Source organism: Arachis ipaensis, chromosome B03 (genome assembly GCF_000816755.2).
Source record: "Arachis ipaensis cultivar K30076 chromosome B03, Araip1.1, whole genome shotgun sequence".
NCBI lineage: Eukaryota > Viridiplantae > Streptophyta > Magnoliopsida > Fabales > Fabaceae > Arachis > Arachis ipaensis.
The window spans coordinates 67,625,526-67,631,124 of record NC_029787.2 but is presented as its reverse complement, the minus strand read 5'-3'; positions in this window follow the sequence as shown (position 1 = coordinate 67,631,124).

Here is a 5,599-nt window from a genome sequence, read left to right as displayed (position 1 = left end):
AGATCCCTAGTTTCTCCATTACAGAGAGGGGCATGAGGTTTATCCCTGACCCTAGGTCACACAGAGCCTTCTCAAAGGTCATGGTGCCTATAGTACAAGGTATTCAGAACTTTCCAGGATCCTGTTTCTTCTGAGGTAATTTCAGTTGAACCAGATCATTCAGTTCATTGATGAGCAATGGGGGTTCATCCTCCCAAGTTTCATTACCAAATAACTTGGCATTCAGCTTCATGATTGCTCTTAGATACTGAGCAACTTTCTCTTCAACAATATCTTCATCCTCTTCAGAGGAAGAATACTCATCAGAGCTCATGAATGGCAATAGTAAATTCAGCAGAATCTCTATGGTCTCTATATGAACCTCAGATTCCTTTGGATCCTTGGTGCACGAAATTGTGATCATCAACAATGGCGCCAAAGGACTTGGAGCTCTCAAACGTGAATCACACTTTGTCACAATTCCGCACAACTAACCAGCAAGTGCACTGGGTCGTCCAAGTAATACCTTACGTGAGTAAGAGTCGATCCCACGGAGACTGTCGGCTTGAAGCAAGCTATGGTCATCTTATAAATCTCAGTTAGGCGGATTCAAATGCTTATGGAGAATGGATAATTAAAAGATGAATAAAACATAAAATAAGATAAAGATAGAGATATTTATGTAATTCATTGGTAGGAATTTTAGATAAGCGTATGAAGATGCTTTGATCCTCTTGAACCTCTGCTTTCCTATTGCCTTCTTCCAATCATTCATACTCCTTTCCATGGCAAGCTTTATGTTGGGCATCACCGTTGTCAATGGCTACTTCCCGTCCTCTCAGTAAAAATGTTCTACGCACGCTGTCACCGTATGGCTAATCATCTGTCAGTTCTCGATCATGTTGGAATAGGATCCATTGATCCTTTTGCGTCTGTCACACGCCCAACAATCGCGAGTTTGAAGCTCGTCACAGTCATCCCTTCCCAGATCCTACTCAGAATACCACAGACAAAGTTTAGATGTTCCAGATCTCAGGAATGGCCGCCAATAATTCTAGCCTATACCACGAAGGTTCCAATCTTAGATTAGAAACCTAAGAGATACACATTCAAGCTTGTTTGCATGTAGAACGGAAGTGGTTGTCAGGAATGCGTTCATAGGTGAGAATGGTGATGAGTGTCACATAATCATCACATTCATCATGTTCTTGGGTGCGAATAAATATCTTGGAGAAGAAATAGACTTGAGTTGAATAGAAAAACAATAGTACTTGTATTAATTCATGAAGAACAGCAGAGCTCCACACCTTAATCTATGGTGTGTAGAAACTCCACCGTTTGAAAATACAAAAGTGATAATGGTGTAAGCATGGCCGAATGGCCAGCCTCCAAGGTCTAGGGACTAAACGTCCAAAGATGAAAATACAATAGCAAAAGGTCCTATTTATAGAAAACTAGTAGCGTAGGGTTACAGAAATGAGTAATTAATGCATAAATCTTCTTCCGGGCCCACTTGGTGTGTGCTTGGGCTGAGCATTGAAGCTTTCATGTGTGGAGACTTTTCTTGGAGTTAAACGCCAGCTTTTGTGCCAGTTTGGGTGTTTAACTCCAGCTTTTGTGCCAGTTCTGGCGTTTTGATGCCAGAATTCTTAAGCTAACTTGGAACGCCGGTTTGGGCCATCAAATCTTGAGAAACATATGGATTATTATATATTGCTGAAAAGCCCAGGATGTCTACTTTCCAATGCAATTGAGAGCGCGCCAATTGGGCCTCTGTAGCTCCAGAAAATCCACTTTGAGTGTAGGGAGGTCAGAATCCAACAGCATCTGCAATCCTTTTTCAGCCTCTGAATCAGATTTTTGCTCAGGTCCCTCAATTTCAGCCAGAAAATACCTGAAATCACAGAAAAATACACAAACTCATAGTAAAGTCCAGATGAGTGATTTTTATTTAAAAACTAATAAAAACATAATAAAAACTAACTAAAATATACTAAAAACATACTAAAAACAATGCCAACAAGAGTATAAATTATCCATTCATCACAACACCAAACTTAAATTGTTGCTTGTCCCCAAGCAACTGAAAATCATATAGGATAAAAAGAATAGAACGTACAATGAATTCCAAAAACATCTACGAAGATCAGTATTAATTAGATGAGCGGGGCTTTTAGCTTTTTGCTTCTGAACAGTTTTGGCATCTCACTTTATCCCTTGAAGTTCAGAATGATTGGCATCTATAGGAACTCAGAATCCAGATAGTGTTATTGATTCTCCAAGTTAAGTATGTTGATTCTTGAACACAGCTACTTTATGAGTCTTGGCTGTGACCCTAAGCATTTTGTTTTCCAGTATTACCACTGGATATATAAATGCCACAGACCCATAACTGGGTGAACCTTTTCAGATTGTGACTCAGCTTTGCTAGAGTCCCCAATTAGAGGTGTCCAGAGCTCTTAAGCACACTCTTTTTGCTTTGGACCACGACTTTAACTGCTTAGTCTCAAGTTTTCACTTGACACCTTCACGCCACAAGCACATGGTTAGGGACAGCTTGGTTTAGCCGCTTAGGCCAGGAATTTATTCCTGTGGGCCCTCCTATCCACTGATGCTCAAAGCCTTGGATCCTTTTTATGCAAGCTGTGCAAGCTTTTCACTGCTTTTTCTTGCTTCAAGAATCAATTTTATTATTTTTCAGATTATCAAATAACATTTCTCCTTTTCCATCATTCTTTCAAGAACCAACAATTTTAACATTCATGAATCAACAATATCAAAAATATGCACTGTTCAGGCATTCATTCAGAAAATACAAAGTATTGCCACCACATCAAAATAATTAAACTGTTTTAAAATTCGAAATTCATGCACTTCTTTTTCTTTTTCAATTAAAAACATTTTTCATTTAAGAAAGGTGATGGATTCATTTTCATAGCTTTAAGGCATAGATACTTAGACACTAATGATCATGTAATAAAGACACAAACATAGATAAACATAAGCATAAAAATTTGAAAAACAGAAAAATAAAGAACAAGGAAATTAAAGAACGGGTCCACCTTAGTGATGGCGGCTTGTTCTTCCTCTTGAAGATCTTATGGAGTGCTTGAGCTCCTCAATGTCTCTTCCTTTCCTTTGTTGCTCCTCTCTCATGGTTCTTTGGTCTTCTCTAATTTCATGGAGGAGGATGGAATACTCTTGGTGCTCCACCCTTAGTTGTCCCAAATTGGAACTTAATTCTCCCAAGGAGGTGTTGATTTGCTCCCAATAGTTTTGTGGAGGAAATTGCATCCCTTGAGGCATCTCAGGGATTTCATGATGAGAAAATTCCTCATGCTCTTAGTGAGGTTCTCTTATTTGCTCCATTCTTTTCTTAGTGATGGGCTTGTCCTCATCAATGAGAATGTCTCCCTCTATGTCAATTCCAACCGAATTGCAAAGGTGACAAATGAGATGAGGGAAGGCTAACCTTGCCAAAGTAGAGGACTTGTCCGCCACCTGGTAGAGTTCTTGGGATATAACCTCATGAACTTCTACTTTCTCTCTAATCATGATGCTATGAATCATGATAGCCCGGTCTATAATAACTTCAGACCGGTTGCTAGTGGGAATGACTGAGCGTTGGATGAACTCCAACCATCTCCTAGCCACGAGCTTGAGGTCATGCGTTCTTAGTTGAACCGGCTTCCCTCTTGAATCTCTCTTCCATTGGGCGCCCTCTTCACAGATGTCCATGAGGACTTGGTCCAACTTTTGATCAAAGTTGACCCTTTTAGTGTATGGGTGTGCTTCTCCTTGCATCATGGGCAAGTTAAATGCCAACCTTATATTTTCCAGACTGAAATCTAAGTATTTCCCCCGAACCATTGTAAGCCAATTCTTAGGGTCCGGGTTCACACTTTGATCATGGTTCTTGGTGATCCATGCATTGGCATAAAACTCTTGAACTATTAAGATCCCGACTTGTTGAATGTGGTTGGTGAGAACTTCCCAACCTCTTCTTCGGATCTCATGTCGGATCTCCAGATATTCGCCCTTTTTGAGCTTAAAAGGGACCTCGGGGATCACCTTCTTCTTGGCCACAACTGCATAGAAGTGGTCTTGATGCACTCTTGAGAGGAATCTCTCCATCTCTCATGACTCGAAGGTAGAAGCTTTTGCCTTCCCTTTCCTCTTTCTAGAGGTTTCTCCGGCCTTTGGTGCCATAAATGGTTATGGAAAAACAAAAAGCTTTAGCTTTTACCACACCAAACTTAGACGGTTTGCTCATCCTCGAGCAAAAGAAGAAAGAAGAGAGTAGAAGAAAAAGAAATAGAGGAGATGGAGGGGGCTTTGTGTTTCGGCCAAGGAGGAGAAGTAGTGTTTAGGTTGTGTGAAAATGAAGGAGTGAAGAGAATGGCGGGATTTGATAGGTGAGGGGTTTTTGGGGAAGAGGTATTGAGGTGATTGGTGAATGGGTGAAGAAGAGAGAGAGAGTTGGGGTAGGTGGGGATCCTGTGGGGTCCACAGATCTTGAGGTGTCAAGGATATCTCATCCGTGCACCAAGTGGCGTGCAAAAATGCCCCTTTCTGCCAATCCTGGCGTTAAACGCCAGGTTGCTGCCCATTTCTGGCGTTTAACACCAGCTTCTTGCTTATTCCTGGCATTAAACGCCAGTCTGATGCCCATTTCTGGCGTTAAATGCCCAGAATGGTGCCAGACTGGGCGTTTAACGCCCATTCTGCTACCCTTACTGGCGTTTAAATGCCAGTAAGTTTCTCCTCCAGGGTGTTCTGTTTTTAATACTGTTTTTCCTTCTGTTTTCGCTTTTTCAATTGTTTTTGTGACTTCACATGATCATCAACCTACAAAAAACATAAAATAACAAAGGAAAATAGAAATTTAACATAGATAATTAAAGATTGGGTTGCCTCCCAACAAGCGCTTCTTTAATGTCAATGGCTTGACAGTGGGCTCTCATGGAGCCTTACAGGTGTTCAGAGCAATGTTGGAACCTCCCAACACCAAACTTAGAGTTTGAATGTGGGGGTTCAACACCAAACTTAAAGTTTGGTTGTGGCCTCCCAACACCAAACTTAGAGTTTGACTGTGGGGGCTCTGTTTGACTCTGTATTGAGAGAAGCTCTTCATGCTTCCCTTCCATGGTTACAGAGGAATATCCTTGAGCTTTAAACACAATGGAGTCTTCATTCACTTGAATGATCAATTCTCCTCTGTCAATATCAATTACAGCTTTTGCTGTGGCTAGGAAGGGTCTGCCAAGGATGATGGATTTATCCATACACTTCCCAGTCTCTAGGATTATGAAATCAGCAAGGATGTAGTGGCTTCAACCTTCACCAAGACATCCTCTACAAGTCCATAAGCCTGTTTTTTTTAATTATCTGCCATTTCCAGTGAGATTCTTGCAGCTTGTACCTCAATGATCCCTAGCTTCTCCATTACAGAGAGAGTTCCTAAGCTTCTGCAGGCGTCTTCTTCAGATGAAGAGATCCTCCAGCAGAGCTGTCCAATGACATTTTGGACAGTTCAAATAGACCATCATAGAAGATACCTATGATGCTCCATTCTGAAAGCATGTTAGAAGGACACCTTTTGATCAATTGCTTGTATCTT